General features: G+C 32.8%; 1 pseudogene; it reads right to left on the minus strand.

The window, feature by feature from the left end:
• Positions 1-2,002: 2,002 nt before the first annotated feature.
• LOC139495589 (uncharacterized) lies at positions 2,003-9,853 on the minus strand (annotated as a pseudogene).
• Between the last annotated feature and the right edge of the window lie 8,701 nt (positions 9,854-18,554).

The following is an 18,554-nucleotide window of genomic DNA, read 5'->3' on the forward strand; positions in this document are numbered from 1 at the left end:
CAACTATGACCGGAAAGATTGAAAACAAATTTCGATTTTCAATGCCGGCTACAACCTTGTCTTGGTTTTAATTTCCAAAATGAGCAAATTAGATTTATAACATTTTATCCTGTTGTAGAAATCTTACTTTGTAGTTTTCAACGGAAAATTATTTCGAAATTAATTTTTGAATTAAAAACTTTTTGTATTTTAATTTACTGTCTCGTTTATTCAAAACACGTAAGGTAGTAATAACAGGGATTACATTTTATGATAGATGTATAACGTTTTAGAATAAAAAACTTTAATTCATATATTATACCTATAATTTTAATTTCCTTAAATCTTACTAATATTCAGAAATGTCGAATTCACAAACTAGATGGAATAATTTCTATACGTTCGTCTTAGTCGGGAAAAATAATGGTATAAAGATGGCCGCCCATGCTTTTGTATGTTCGTCTGTCAACAGTCTTTAATGAGTTCGTTACGGCAAACTTCTGAAATTGACGCGAAAAAAAAAAAACCACACACATCTAGTCTGATATAGTCAAATACTCTGTAAGTTAGTTAGTGCCATCTTTCATTTCTTTTTTTTATTTTCAATAATTTTGCTAATGAGGGGCAGAGGACAAAACAGACTTTCCTTACAAAAGCGGCGTGAAAGGTTATTTCAACAATTTTCCATTCCGACGGATGGTGTTTCTGAAGGTTAATGTTGTTCGGCAACAACATCATAAGATCTGATACTGATACATGCATTTAATCTCTTGTATTACCGGATAATAAAGTAGGTGAATATAGTTGTTAGTCTTCGAAATTTAAATGTGGGTTTCAAACTCCAATTTGTGATTTTTTTCAAACAGTGCGCCAGCAAGGAAAGTTTGTACTATGACGTCAGTTGCAATGTTCTGAAGAAAGACAACTCTTTTCTTCAAAACGAACGAGAAAAAAACATGAAAATTGCTCATAACTTTTTTGAAAGGTCGGTGACATACACTTTTTTTTGCTTTATTTTGAAGAGTACACATGGCACTTTCCTCCTTGAAATTTTTATGAATAAATCACTGGTAGATTTTTTTTAATACTGGAAACGTTTTTTATTTTTATGTTTTATTTTTGGCGGGAATGAAATAAATCATATTTTTAAAGATCAAAACAATATGAGTTTTAAACTTTTGAACCTGTATTTGATAGATACACATCTACGTTTTAACGTGAAACAAGAATTATGCTTGTAGGTTTGATATAAAGGATTTTATTTAGAGTTAAGGTAACAAGCAAATATTACGTTAATAATATTCGGGAAAACACGAAACTGAGGTTGCTAAAGTGACAAATCTAAGTCGGTGACCCCCAATTTTTTTCATCATATTTTGTTCCTCAAATCATGAAATACCTTCACACAAAATTTTAAGGAAAAATCACTGGTAGAAATGAATAGGCTGTTTGGTCTTTAATTTGAACTCTACTGATTAGTTTTCTCATTAGGAAAAATCACCACATCTCCTTCTTTTTATAAGTCAATGAGACAGCCTCACACAAACAAAATATACCAAACATACCAACTAGCAGTTGTCTATGCAATGTCTAGCTATAAATGATCCAAAGTGAATAAATGTTGTTTGAATAAATACATAAAAAAATCCATTGACAAAGAAACAATAAAAATAGCTGGCAAAGAAACTACAAAACTTCACATAATTGTGCTTCAGTCCAGTGACAAATATTTCAGTTCCAGAAATGAAAATAACAACAAAAATCAATGATTTAACCCATTGATGAACCTATTTGCTCCAGATGGACAGAAAATTAATCCTACATGTGGACACATTTGTTGACCTACATGTATGAATGTATCAGTTTACAGGATGGGCCATAATCTTGACCAACTATTTCAGGCAGTTTTTTTTTAACAGATATAGTATGTGGTATTGGGGCCTATGTTTTTTTCATTGGTTAAGCAACAGCAATTGTGTAGCATTGGATTAAAAGCATGAATAGTCATTGACTGTAAAAAAGGTACATTTTAATCTACTTTAATATGTGAAGTTTCTTTCAATTGCATAGTCAACATATTGTACTAAATAGGATGTAATATTACAGCTAATTCTCTAAAGCATGTAGAGCAAGACTTTAGTTAGCTTGGTTGCTTTGTTTGTTATATTGTACAACCATTAGGATAACACCCAATTAAATTCAAATATTATATATACAGGTTAAACTATGCCTATATATGTTATATGTCTATCTTATTTATAAAGCTTGTATAAACAATTATACAAACAAAGCAAGCAAGCCAACCAAAGTTTTGCCTTACATGCATTAGAAAATTAGCTGTAAATTATAAGTGGATTACGGAAAAAGGAATGTCTGTCATATTTTATTCCATTAAATGTTCAAAAGGCATAAAAGTCCTCATCTAAATTGTCTCATATGAAAGACGTTCTTTGTTGTCTGTAATCCATTTATGAAGCTCCGGCACTTTCAATCTAGAGAAGATGTCTGAGAATAACGGAAATTTGGTATACTCTCTACCAGGAATAAAGTCAAAAACACGTGCAGATTGAAGTTCAGATACCATAGCAGTAATGTCATTTAGTTTGGATGGTTCTGGTCTTCTTCTTCCTGTCATATTCTTATTAACTTCTTTTTGCATATTTGTAAAAATCTCCTCTTGAATTTGCAATGTCAAAGCGGCATTTCTTGCACTCTTGTAAGTAGCATTAGCGCCTTGAGCATATATTTTTTTCTTTACTGCCTGGACGAGCATTTCTACCAAGTTGTCATTAGGTAAATTATGTCCAATATTGCCATGCATATTGGCAGTACAATTCCAAATATATTCATACGCCATTCGAGGAGTTAATAAAGAATAACAATAGGCCATGAATCTAAATAGCCACAGTTGGTATTTTGTATGATTTCCAATGCGAGACAATAACATCTGGAATTTAGCATTTAAAAGAATTCTATCTCCATCTCCCATCTTGTAGGCATCATTTGTGTCCCTTAACAACAGTGAACACTTCATGAAAGAAGCCCGGTACAGTGCTATATGGTCATTCTTAGAAGGAGTTTCTTGTTCATTGTCAAAGTCCCATTGATGTTGAATTTTTAAGTGTTTCTTTATGCCCCCTTTTGTTTTATATTGTTTGTTACAAACTTCACAAACAAATTTCTGTAACTGATGGTGATGCATTGCTTCGATTTGCCTGATTTGTGTATCTAAGGCAGACGTTCTTGCTGAGAGAGCTGGCAAATCTGAAATATTGTATGACATAATTAGAACATTTAATAATATACATACATTGTACAAGTACATGTAAATAACGAGTCAGATATTGTCTGTCAGCATTTATATCATGACCTAATGAACATATTACCAAGTAATTGAACTGTGAAATGTAGGTCATTGTGATTCATGTGCAACAAAGAGTTATTGAACTATATACATGTTTGCATGTAAAATATTTTTTGGCATTTAATGTTAACTAAAGAAATTGACCCATTGTAAATGTAAGATACAAGAAGAGTTTGATTTATTATATTCTGAGGCCAATTAACAGCACCCCTTTTTTGTGGAAAAACATTTTGCTTTAAATATAGTAAAGGGGTCACTAAAGTAAGAATGGACCCCTCTCTTCTGATTATTTATGAAACTGCCACTGATTTTTATATATTAAATTCTATTTATAAATTATAATGAATTGTCTTTTTTTGGTTTCATAATTTTTTCAGGCTATCTACTTTACAACCACTTTCAGGGTGATTGTTTAATTACCGTTTGTTATCTTTATGTATTTCTCCAAGATATCTTCTGATACTTTGGAAATATATCTGTACTTTTCATCTTCTGGTAAAATGTCAAACAATGGCTGTTTCCTTACAGGCTCTGCATTGATTTCAGACAAATCCAGTAAATGCATACATGCAGCCACAATGTAGGAATCCAAGCTGTCCTCCACAAATGAATAATGAGATCTGAAAAGGAAATAACAAGTCTGTTTATATATAAATATAAAAAAGACAATGCGGTATGAATACCTATGAGACAACTCTCAAGAGACCAAATGAATAAGATATTAACAAGTATTACAGCCTTCAACACAGAGCAAAGCCCACACTGAAAAGTCAGCTGTAAAAGGCTCGTACTTTTATATCCCAACAAGACTCTTTTGTGGATAGTCTCATTTGCAATCATACCACATCTTCTTTTTTATAAGTACTGTGGTTTTTTTTTTAAATCATGAAAAATAAGGCAAAGTTAATGGAACATAAACCATATAATTAACTACATATGAAGGCATCCACATCCCTTTATGTATCAATTATCCAAATTTCATTCCTCTTATAACTTGCATGTATTGAATTCACGATAAAACTAGGCAGGAGGAATTTCATACAAATGTTCCAAATTCTATATTCCAATCTGAAATTATGATAGGAACAACTTTGCCTCGCATGTATATCATGTTTATATAGGTACCTGTATTTCTGAACAACCTCTTCTGAACCACGAACATCAATCCTACTTATAAAATTTCTAAGATGAAATAGGGTTCCTTTATCTCCCGCAGAAGTACTCTTGTAGAAAATCTGGTAAATGAACTGAAAGAAGACAAAATAAATTGCAATTTAATAAAATGGTTCAATTTCAAACTTCTCATAAATCAAACATTAATTGTGAAAATGATAGATATACAATTTTTAGTACATGTATCAGAGCATATTCTGTATCGAAACATTTTTTTAAAAGATTTTCAAAACAAAAATTCAGAAAAAAAAGAGGGGGAGGGAGGGTGTACTTTACTGTCCCCTACAGGTATATGTACCAGTGGCAGTCTAAAACTTTTCATAAAGGGGGGGAGGGCACTCCAGTCATGCTCCAGTGATTCCCTATATAATCAATCCAATTTTTCAAATGAAAGGGGCCCCGCCCCTAGCCCCCCCCCTTAATGTGTACCACTAATTATTGAAACAAAACTACAAATTTCAATATTGCTAAACCATTAAGAAGATAGGAACTTGTGCTACATAAGTATGTAAACTTGAATTGTCAAGTAATTTAATTCCAACATGAGACCTTTCTTGTTATATATCACAGTCTTTGGTTGATAGGGTGAAACTGAAAAAAAACATTAAATACTATCTAGCCTAGTTAACAATAAAAAAAACAGAAATTAATAACCAATTAAATAAATAAAGTAATGAAAATAAAAATCTATCTGTACCAACAAACTTATCAACAGTTTCAAGAAAATGTTAAACAGAAGTTGTTTTTGTGGTTTTTTTTTTTTTTATAAAAAACATAAACATGATCATCTTCGCTAGCCAAGGGTTTCGTAACCCTTAGCCAAGGGTTTCGTAACCCTTGGCTAGCGAAGATGAAACATGATAAATCCAAGTACAACTATTTGCTTGTGCCATGTTGTTATGTTTCTTGGTACATTCAATAACTAGAAAAGGCCAAATTAAAATATAATTGATTTTGATTATTCTATTTGTTACTTTATTGTTCAATTATATTTTATTATGGCCATCTTAACAAATCACACTGCATGCAGAAACTGAAACAATTTTTTAGAATAAATTTTATGACTTCAGAACAAAATACTGTTCCACAAGAAAGGGGGATGATTAATTGACGAAAAGAACCTTTCACTTGATTACTGTGTGACAGTAGTCTGTTTGAAGCCAGGATGAATTCTACAATATTTTGCTACTAAGAACAACATGCCTTTAAATAACTTTAACATTGAACATCTCTTTTCAATACCAAAAGCAGGTTCATCATTCTATGCAAGCCTTCAGGGCGGTGAATAACGCCAGTGAGTCTTTCATAATCTGTGGTACCATTTAACATAGCAAGTTGTGCTGAGTATGCTCTTTCATTTGTTAAAACATCTCCTCCAAAGACTTTCTTCTTTATAACGGAGGGATTTTCATCATCAGTTCTTGGTATGAAATTAGCATGGATATGCTCTAGAATAGTTATCATATCTTCAGATTTGTTCTCACTCTTATCTAACATGTCGAGAATTGCAAAGTTTGATTTACCAGAAAGTTCATTTAAATGAGGGTGCGGAATGAATTTGGGCAAGCAGCCTTTATATTTTTTCAAGCAGCCAACATATTTTACAAGCACATTCATGATATGAAACATGAAATTTTGGTCCAATTTACTGCAGTCATTCAGATTTGGAATAAATGTACTGTTGTCAACAGAAGTAATGTCGGAAATTGGAGCTGTATCATCTAAAGTTGGATTTAAAACTCTCTTTTGTAAACCTACTAACAAAAACCAGTGCCAGCTCTTTCTTCTCCTATCAATACTCATTTGCGAGGGACTTCGGTTTAAATCAATATTGTCCCCTATTATGTCACTTGATTTGTGATCTTGAACCGTACCTGTTTTTTCTAATGAGTCTTTCTCTTTCAACATCAGTTCTCCAATTTTGTCCTTTTGTCTCTGTAACAGCTTCTGCTTCTGTTTTGATGCTGCTGAAGACGATACACACAGTCCCATTTTTGCTAAAGTATCTATTGTCTGTAAAACATTATGTTAAAGATAAGGTTTAAAAGAAACAGGTTAAAGGAAAAGCAAAAACAAGCGACTTGAAATTAACCATGCATATTTATAAAACAGACTTAATATCTTTACATGTGTTGGGTTGTACATAATTTTATGGAAAAAGAAAGATAAATGCAATTTTGAATAACATAAAAGCTCCTGTGTGACAGCTCTTTTGTGCATGTTCACAGAATTCTTTTAATGTGCATGTTTTTAAATTCTTATTTCAGATGCAGTCCTAATAAATTTGGCAGGGGTATTGGAGTAAAAAACTTATTGTTTTAATTACAAATAAATACAAATGTATATTGACCATGTTGACCGACCAAAAAAAGCAAACTGACAGAAATCATTTGTAACTTATTTCAGAATGGAATATTAAAAATTAAAATGTACATGTATACCTCATCAGTTGTGCCACCTCTGTCTAGAATCTGGGCCAATATATGGTGTATTGCTGACATTTGAGGGTTTCTGAATTTAAGAACCACAGCTGCTGTAATTACAGTTCCCAACATTGAACCTTTAACAGCATTTTGTAAGATACCATGAAGTAGCGGGGCTTTTTTCTGGATTTCACTGTTTAAATTTTCCATGGAAAATGTGGCAATATGGTCACTGCTGCAATTACGTAGTGCTGACGCATCTTTTCTAGCACATAAAATGTTACATTCCTTATGTATTTCAGTGAAAATTGATTTATTGACAGATTCCTTCAACGATGATTTGTAAATAATTCTACCAATTCTGTCCTTTGAACTGTCATGAGATATGTTTTTTACAATTCTTTGGTAATTTCCAGGTGGTATAATTCTGCTCTTTATTTTTTCACTTCCTGAAGTTCTGTATAATACCTACAAATGTTATATCATATTTTAGCTACATGTACATGTATACCTAATGCATAAAAGTACAATGCACTGCCACTACATCCATGTCTATAATGTGCATAATTATAAGAATTAATGTATGGAATAGCCACCTTTCTATTTTATTCTTAGTTATATTGCCCTCTATGCAAATGATACATCAATATGTACATGCATGTCCTCAGTTCTTGTTATTAGGTTGCTGTCTTAAAGATGTGCATGTAAACCTCCCCTTTTCTTCACTTGACACTAAGTCTTCTTATCCCAAATCTCCTTTTATTCATTTGACACTTAATACATGTAATAAGATAATGTATTTTGATGATACACTTAAATTAATTAGAGCTTAATTCAGTTGAAGTTACTTTTTTTTATTGGGGGGGGGGGGGGGGGGGGGTGTCTGTCTTAAAAAGGTATATGTTTAACCCACATCTCCTTTTATTCATTGGACGCTTAATAAAATAAATGTATTTTGATGATACATATATATGTCATGCACATGTATGTACATACAAAATGAACATTAATTAAAGCTTAATCCAGTTTAACTCATTTGTATTGGGTTGCTGTCTTAAGGAGGTATATAATCACCCATCTCCTTTTATGCATTTGATGCCTAATACTAGATATACATGTGCATGTACATGTATATGTCTTTGTATGGAAAATATATTTTAATTGAGGCTTAAATCAGTATAACTGCATTGCGAAGACAAACTTTCATATAAAATAAAACATCCTCCCCATATAGGTATTTTATTTTATAAGGACAAAGACAAACAAAGCAGGGTTGGCAAAGTATTACCCGCCCGGGTTTTACTGGGCGGGAAAACCCGGGTTTTCCCGGGCTGGGCAATACTCCCAGAAATGGGTAATACTGGGCAATACTGGGCAATATGATTTTTTAAGCTTATTTCAACAATAAATAGTAAAGACTTGTTGTAGTTTCATAGTATTATAGCTAAATATATACATTTTATACTGATAACCATTGAGAGTCATTTCTAGAAGATAAAAAATTCAATTTCATTTTCTTCTCTACTTAAATTTTACGTAGGCAAAATACAAGATTTTCACATTTTAGGATTCCTTGTTTATTTCCAAGCATTGTTTCAATAATCTAAACATTTTATTGCAGTGTTTATGTGGATTGTAAATTAAATTGCTATATATGCAATCATGATTGCTAAATAAACACCCTACAGGGTCTTGTCATTAACTCTTATAGAAATGAAAAGGCTGATTATTGTTATATATAAACATATCTATGTTCTAATCTGAATAATTACTTATTAATTAGTTATGTACATTTGTACATATAAATTATTTCAAAGTAATTTTTATTACATGTAATTGGTCAATTCTTTATATTAGCTTTATATAGTTGAAAACAAAAATCTCAGAGTTGTTAGAATAATTCTTTCTCAAATGTATAGTATACACTTGTACATTTGTACATGTATGTCTTATAGGACTCTCAAACAAGTAAACGTACATGTAGTTATAAATAAAAATAGGTTTATATATATCTTAAATGTATTGCATTTGTGTTTGATAAATGAATCCTCTTTAAAATTAAGGCCAGTATTCTATATTACCCAGTATTGCCCAGTATTACCCAGTAAAACCCAGTAAAAACCGGGTTTTCCCAGTATTTCCCACTGGGCTGGGCAATACTCATAAAACCCGGGTTTTTGCCAACCCTGAAACAAAGGCATTTTTATCTATTTACATCATATTCTGTTTGTAACTACTGTCAGTATGACCAGAAGACAGTAGCAAAACACTTACCTTTGCTTTGCCAGGAGAAAATAAGCTGACACTGACTCTTTTTCTTTTTTTTTCCTTCTCCTCTTCCATCTCTCCTGTAGCTGATAATTCCAGTTTAGGTAAAATGGTGCGAGTTCTGGTTGGAGTGAATAGGAGAGGTTTTTTTAACTTTTCTTGGTGTTGGGGAATTAAACCACGGACGTTTAACCTGCTGACTTGTAGATTGCTTATCAGGTGACAAACACGAGGATGGCAGAGATGAACCCGGTGTTTTTGGTTGAGCCATACCTGTATCAAGATACTTCGCTCTTAGTACTTTCATTAAATCTAGTTTTTCGTTTCTGAGGGTTTCCACTCGGTGGCAAATGTCAAAATCTATTTTGGACAACTTGTTCAATTTCGTAAAACAGAAACCACAAATATAAGATGACATCTCATCGTTTACACGAGGAATATACCCCAGAACTTCAATTAGTTGATTAATTACTTTAAAGGTGTCACTGAATATTGTTCTTCTATTTTTTGGGGGTAGAGAGTCGTGACACAATCTGCAGATCGCCATGTTTGTTTACATTTTATCATTCGCACGTGTTCGCCGTAAGACGCCTTTTGATTGGATGCAGCCAGTTACGACTGCGACCAATCAAAATGATATTCTTATGGTTAACAAAATCTGGCTCGATCCGCCAAGGGTGGAGAGAGCGGGAGTGGATCGTAACCCTTGGCTAGCGAAGATGCCTTAAAGGTGTCAGACCACCAATTAAAAATCCCTATCTGTTCAACCAAATTTTGCAATTTTCACAGCTTTCTAAATATTTTACCTTAAGTTTAACTTCAAGGAAACCAGGTATATCCTGAATTGTACATGTGTCACCTTTCTACATGCCAATTTTCAACCAATGTTTAAAGTCTTGTAACAAATTTCTGATCTTGAAAAGACAGGTACTACCAAAATAACTCCCGGTTTTCTGGAAATCTTAAATTAGTGTACTATGTAGTGCATTAATCCTGAATTTTTAATGCAAACTCATAGACAAGTGAATTTTGGCTCAAAATGGTCTAAATATATTTCCCTTTCACCAAAAGTTTCATTTCTGCAAATTTGTGGGTTAGTTTAGGTAAACAATGACATCAAAAGCACTATTTTGTGTCAGAGTAGGACTAGTTTTACATACGTTCTAAATTGGAGGGAGTAATTGGTGGTCTGACACCTTTCAATATAATTTCCGTGACCCGTATCCGATTTCATTAGTATAATATTCAAATAAGCAAAGTGGCGTTGATTTCTGAATATGTTAAAAGGGTCTCTCCCTGGAGTTAAAAATTCTATTTTAGTGTCTTTTCCCGGAGCTCCCCATAACCAAAACATCTGTATAGATTTCCCTATAATGAATAGAGTGTCAACAGGTTCATAAACCTGCTCTTTTTCCAACTTAATAGCAAATTTCTTTAATTTCAACATCATCCTTGATTTGGAAGCATTTAGCGCACTTATCGCGCAAGTAAATTTGTCCTCGTCTGAATATGTCTATAGTACCCCTGGTTTCTCTTTTTCTGTGTTTAATATTTAGGATCCTGGTTTCTGAAACTGAAATTAAGAGGATAATAAAAAAAAATCGAACATGAAAAGGCAATAATCAACATCGCTCATAGCTTAAACACTGATGAAAAAAAAACATGTTTAATTGACATTCGACATTTACACATTTAGTTATGCAGTGAGTGATTTTGCATTTTATCATCATGGCTTTATTGGTTTGACTTCGACCACCGGGCTGGGGTATAGAAATATGGTCACTTTGTCATCTCCCGACTGGCAGTAAAACGCTTGCCGAAGTTGCGCGTCCGTTTGGCTGTGCGGGATGTATCAAGTTCAAAGTCACGTCCGGTCAGAAGGGGAACGTTAAATCCCATGCCTCGTAAAGAGAGTGCCACGCTCTTTGCACGTGAAGAACCTTTGCAACAACTCTTTGAGGGGTCCGTAGGTGGCCTGTTGCAAGGCAAAGTTTCTGTACCTATCCAATATCCCCTCATTTTCCAGTGGCAGTCCAAATTCCCCCGACTATCATCCCAGATTGCCTCTATTGTATCAACCTACCTATTGTGTTTATTGTGAACTTGTTCTCGTCCTGAATATGCATGAAATATTTGCCACTGGACGTTAAGCAACCAACAATCAATCAATCGTCCACCGGGTTTTATTATCTGCTGCTAGCAGATCTGCTTAAAAGATACATAATTCTATTATATATCCATTTTATAAGACATTTTGTAAACAAACAATTTATGTTCAATTCAGAATTGATGGGTCACTGAAAATTGTCTTAATAGGAGAAAATAAAGGGTGGCAGGTAAATGATATGTGAAAAGATAGTTATCAAAGGAACCAGGATTCTAATTAAATACGTAAATGAGTTGTCCGGCGGTCACAATGTTTTATTAAACGTGTTGTCCGGCGGTCACACTGTTTTATTTGAAAAGTTGTCCGGCGGTCCCAATGTTTTATTTAAGAGATGTCCGACGGTCCCAATGTTTTATTTAAAGAATTGTCCGACGGTTCAAATGTGTTATTCAAAGAATTGTCCGACGGTTCCAATGTTTTATCTTATGAATTGTCCGACGGTTCCAATGTTTAATTTAAGGAATTGTCCGGCGGTCCAAATGTTTTATTAAAAGAATTGTCCGCCGGTCCCTGTTTCATTTAAATAATTGTCCGGCGGTCACAATGTTTTATTTAAGGAACTGTCCTGCGGCTCCTATGTTTCACTTAAATAATTGTCCGGCAGTCACAATGTTTTATTCAAGGAATTGTCCGACGGTGCCAATGTTTTATCTTTTTGATATTCATTTGATTACATGATTACACGAGGGTCGGCTCGGAGCCATGATTTTTTTCTGATGCATCATTTATCACAAGTGGATGGGCATGTAAGGTTGTCTTCTCTAGCTTAATCCACAAATGAGAATAAAACATTTAAAGCTGTGGTTTGTTATTGTTTGTAAGTACACATCAGAAAATTATCTTGATCAACTGACCGATTTAAGGTAACATCAAATAAAATTATCCAAAAAGTTGTCAAAATCACATTAAAATGTTGAAAAATTATCAAAGCACTGATGGCAGGTTTGATGAAAATTCTAAACAAATATCTATAAAATATGGTCGATTTCTAAAAATATCAAAATAGTTGTCAAATTTACAGTCAAATGTAAAAAAAAAATAGTATTAAATCGACGGCAGGTTTTGTATTAGTCTATACAATTATTTTTTAAATATCATCGATTTAGGGTTTTACCTTTTACAATTAAACAAAAAAAGTTAAATAAACTGAAAAATATAAAATTTGAATCAAGCTGTGGTTTGTTATTGTTTATATCTGATCCAACTGTAAATACACATCAGAAAATAATTTTGATCAAATGACCGATTTAAGGTAACATCAAATGAAATTATCCAAAAAATTGTCAAAATCAAATTAAAATGTGGAAAATTATCAATGCACTGGATGGCAGGTTTGATGAATATTCTATACAAATATCAATAAAATATGGTTGATTTTTAAAAATATCAGAATAGTTGTCAAATTTACAGTCAAATGTAGAATAAAACATATAAAGCTGTGGTTTGTTATTGTTTATATCTGACCAAACTGTAAGTACACATCAGTAAATTATCTTGATCAAATGACCGATTTAAGGTAACATCAAATAAAAGTATCCAAAAAATTGTCAAAATCAAATCAAAATGTGGAAAATTATCAATGCACTGATGGCATGTTTTGTGAACATTCTATACAAATATCAATAAAATATGGTTGATTTCTAAAAATATCAGAATAGTTGTCAAATTTACAGTCAAATGTAGAATAAAACATATAAAGCTGTGGTTTGTTATTGTTTATATCTGATCCAACTATAAGTACACATCAGAAAATAATTTTGATCAAATGACCGATTTAAGGTAACATCAAATAAAATTATCCAAAAAATTGTCAAAATCAAATCAAAATGTGGAAAATTGTCAATGCACTGATGGAAGGTTTGGTGAACATTCTATACAATAAAGTGTTCAATTTATTGTAACCTTATAATGATCAGATTGATCAGTATTGTTTATTCACCAAATGGACAGAATGTATACCTTTGCCTTCAGCATAAGTTACAGCACGGGCAGCTATAAACGAATTTTTCTCAAAATTCGGTTATCCTTTCGAAATTTTTTCAGACCAAGGACGTAATTTCGAAAGTTTCTTATACATAGCAGTTTGTGACCCGTTACAAATACATAAAGCCAGGAGTACTCCTTACAGACCCTCATCTAATGGTTAGGTAGAACGACAAAACCGTAGCTTGATGGACGCTGTGAGATGGACCTACAGCAGGAGACCTGAAATCTTGCCCTTGAAATTGACAAGTCCTCAAGAAAACGAAAAGCCAGACAACAACAGGGTTCAAGCCGAAATCGTCCTTGAAGATATCTAAAACAACTTCCAAAACTAAGAGAGTTGATATTGCTGCAGAGAAAAGAAAAACAGCCTATTCGGGTTCAACGTCAAAAACAGAATAGGTATAATCAAACCATAGTAACTGATGGCCATGCATCCCTTCCTTCTGAAGATAACACATCAATACAGCCTCCTACTGCAGAAAGCACATCAGGTACATTAATAGTTATCAAAGGTACCAGGATTATAATTTAGTACACCAGACGCGCGTTACCCTGAAACTAATATATATCTCAAAACATAAGTAAAAGAAAGTTCAAGCAAAGAAACAGCAGTAATCAATAGTCTACATTATTATACTACATTACACTATTTCCATTGACAACTAAAGTACCTCTATAAATGCTTAGACTTTAACATCCGTGTAAAAAAGTCTGTTCGATTTTATACATTTATTGACTAGTTTGCCCAAGAAATGAATGTTGTCTATTAAATGCAAACCATTTTTAACATCATGGTCGATACCTCTACTGGTGAACTATCAGTCTTCGAGGGTATCATCAGCTCAGTAGTCAGTGCATCGGTACTGACATGTTTTAACAATCTTTTCTAATTTGTCCGTTTATAAATTTGAGTAGATTTCATAAAACTAAGGTGTCAATTCCCTCAGTCAAAGCTTTGATGAATTTGGCTATTTAATTTAGGTATTATTGATATACAGCTCTTCAACAATTTTCGGTACTTATCCATCTTTTGATTTCAAATGTTAAGCTTTGAGCGTAACTGATGAAGGAAAATCAAAAAAAGCTCTTCGGACGCAAGAAATTATTAATCGTGTTGTTTTCCATTTTTTGCGAAGGTTATAATTCTCTGGAAAGGAGACATGCACTCCCCTTTTTTTTGAACCAATAAAACATGTAGTTGTGCGGACTGACTGATTACAATAGGTCGACCACCATTAAAAAACGTAAACTGATAAATTGTTGATAAAAACTACATGTGTAATATCCTGTCTTCTATGATCTGAAAAGTTCTGATGCTATATAATTACTTGTTAATTTACCTGTTAAACGTTATTTCTGCCAAATACTGGATTGATTGATTGTTGGTTGCTTAACGTCAAGTGGCAAATTTTCAGGATACAAAAGTGTAACTTTAATGGCGAGGTGTGGAAAAACACATGTGCCACCACAACGATAACAGAAATAGACGATTATATTGAAGTTGTTATGGATTATTCCTTGCTTCTAAATGAACAAAAAAAAACATATCCAAATTGGTCAATTAACTTTCTCAAAATCAACAGAATGCAGTAATCAAAAATGCATGAAGGCAATCGAAATAACTAATCCTGACAAAACCGGCCAAATGTGACATCTGCAAAATGTGTTCAAACCCTTCTCAAATCAATCAAAATGAAAAAAAAGAGATGTGGTATGATTGAGAATGAGTTAACCATCCACAAGAGATCAAAATGACACAGAAACTAACACTATTAAGTCACTGTACGGCCTTCAACAAAGAGCAAAGATCATATTGCATAGTCAGCTCTCTCTCAAACAAAAAATCTAAACTGTTAAAATATATGGGAATACACTACAAGCCCAGGGACACATTCTACTGCATCTACACAGCACGGGTAACAAACTCTGTAGTTAATATAAAAACATAGATGTGGTATGATAGACAATGAGACAAATCTCTACAAGAGACAAAAAATGACACAGAGATTAACTACTATAGCTGACCGTACGGCCTACAACACAGCAATCCTGGTCATTCAGGCCAATACTGTTCATATACCTTTTCATGGTAATGGTATAAGAAGATCCTCGGTGTTATCACCATGGACAAATGCATGACAGAGAATTAGCACCAATCTTGAAAAGGCTTGTTACTTGACAAAGGAATATTTATTTTTCGAAAACTCATCAAAACATACGAAACATTCAAGTCAAAAATTAAATGAACAGTTCAAAGGGGAATTTTACACATTGCAATTAATTAAAGACGTGTGCTTAATTATAATGCAAGCAGATATTTGATATGTTCAATAATATGCAATTCTTTTCAGAGAGAGAATTTCCAAAGAAAGGTTACTAAGGTAAGACGGTTTTGAGAATAATAAGCACTATTTAAAAATTGATTACATTATTTTGTTGAATAAATGGTTATTAATTTAATATAAAGCAGCTGTATAATACAATAGGTATGTTCACTGTGTTCTAAATAATAGCAATATTTGATTTTTTTTTATATATCTGACAAATAGCTGGTTATCTGAAAGAAAAACGTCTCATACTCTCGACTTAGACATCTTGTCAACAATAACTGATTTCGAAATCCAGCGCTGCAAGAACAAGAATAGAAATTCGGAAGAACATGTTCAAATATATTAATAAGAGCAATGATAATCATGCTAGACACACTGACGGGAGTAAAAGCGCAAAGGAACACTAAACTTCAAAGTATATTTTTTCAAGACCAGTTCCATCGACAAAGACATAAATGGTCAGATGTGTAAAGGGTTATAAAGGGAATTGTTTGTATTAAACAACCAGAGACATTTACATTTACAGCTCTGAGAAAACATATTGCCAACCTAACCCAGCTTTATGAGATAAATGACACGATGCAAGCAACATCAACTTGCTCAGTTTCTTGGCCATGACATAAGAGTCCATCGTGAATATTACCGTCTGCCATTAGACATAATTCAGAATTCAAAAATTGCAAAGTTTTTGATAGAAAAAAAGTGTTTTGGGGAAAAACAAGACTTTGTAAGTTTATACAGTGGGAAAGCCACGGATCAGTTCTGCGCCTCCTTCCATATGACGTATCGGCCAAAACATCAAGGGCGACAATCGCGATGTTTACATTGGCGCGATACTGGTAATTTGTTTACATCGTGTACGTGTGATTTTTCAAGAAATTTACTATTAAAGACAATTAAACTTGTGTCATTTCATCATTAATTAGTTATATAGGTAAGTTTTACAGGTGACTATGCTATATTTTCTTCTTAGGAGATTTCATTTTACAAGAAACAAACATCTGAAAATGGCAAGAGACGTTGTTATTTTGGAAGATAAAAATATGGCGGGTGTTTTCCGCTTCTGAAAATAACTGACACATTCGCATCCTATTGGCTATTTAAATATAAAATGACCAAAAATAGTATTTATGATGATAGGAGTCCCAAATTATTTGCATAAATACCCATCACTCCTTGTCAAATTGTAACTGAGGCTGCGAAAAGGAAGCACATAAATCGACGCCATTTTTCAACAGATTAAGGTTTCTGAGCTTACGAAATCCTACTTTTATTACTTTTAATGGTTAGTAGAAAGATATGAACATATTATCCATAACATAATTTATTGATCAGATCGAGTTATGGCTATATGTTTGCCTCTTTTTCGATGCTGAAATCCATTAAATTCCCACAGAACACACGAAATAAACGCCCCTTTCTCAGTCCGAGACTTCAATTTTGAATAAAACTTGAATTTTGGCATGCAATGTTAGCATTTTAATTTTAATTAAATTATTACCTTTGTGTAAAGCATTTGTGCTGATTTGTTTGGTTGTCTGGAATAGTAAAAAGGTTAATTAAATGGTTTTATATTATTATTTTTGAACCCAAAAAGTGTGTGACAAAAAACAAAAACAAACAAAATAAAATTATAAGAAAAATATAACAACTACATTAGTATAGTTTAATTTTGTCCTAAACCTCTATCCATCATTTCTTACAGATAGTACAGGGTGCGGGTTCACAAAATAGGGAACCAGGGGTGGATACAGCCATTTTGTAAAGGGGGTTCCAACTAAATGTCCCCTTTCAAATGCATTGATTGTTCATAAAAAGGGGGGATTGCAATCCAGGAACCCTATCCCTGGATCCGCCACTGGGAACTATGGCTAAAAGTATAAAAATTGGAGAACTATGACTAAAGGAACAAAGAATAGAGAAAATTGACTATGTAATAAGGAATAGAGCAAATGACATGCTAGTCAAAATAGTTATGACGTCTGACAAGGCTATTTTATTTTTTATCTGGGAAGCCTTCCTACACATCCCAGAAAAAAATTATAAAATATCCTAGCCAAGTCATAATTATTTGAACTATTGACAATGATTGATGTGCTAATTTATATATTGAGAAAAGAGAAATGATGGACAAAAAGTATAAAAAAAATTGAGACAAATGAATGAAAAGAATAAATGATAAAGAAACGGAGAACACCCCATCCAGACCCTTGATTATCTGAAAAACAGATCTATTATTTTTTGCTGAATAGTGCATATAGGCATTTCCCATTTGAATGGTTATACACTAGTAATTTTAGGGCCCTTTTTAGCTTGTTGTTCGGTGTGAGCCAAGGCTCCGTGTTGAAGGCCGTACATTGACCTATAATGGTTTACTTTTACAATTTGTTATTTGGATGGAGAGTTGTCTCATTGGCACTAACACCACATCTTCCTATATCTATGTAAAATATCTTTTAAAGATTTCAGGTATATGATAATAATGAAATATTAATCAGTAAGACAGTATAAATTCTGCCCCTCCTTCCATGCAAAAAAAACCAACAAATTATGTGATTTATTGTTGAATTTTATTGCCACAATCAGTGTTGGCTAGGTGTTGTGGCCAAGTTTTATTGGTGGTGGATACATTTAATATCAATTACTGGTATGAAGAATTAAAGATATGAATGATTGAATGAAAAGTTACCTTTTAAATAACAGATACATGTAAGATAATTTAATGTTGCATATTAAGTTATACTTTATTTAAACATTATTTAATACATCTATTAAAAAGATTGATATGTTATTATGGTGATGAATTTAAGGTATTGAAGTAAATGAATAAATAAATAGGAAATTTGTGTTGCTGTATATGTTTA

This window comes from Mytilus edulis, chromosome 11, assembly GCF_963676685.1.
Source record: "Mytilus edulis chromosome 11, xbMytEdul2.2, whole genome shotgun sequence".
Classification (NCBI taxonomy): Eukaryota; Metazoa; Mollusca; class Bivalvia; order Mytilida; family Mytilidae; genus Mytilus; species Mytilus edulis.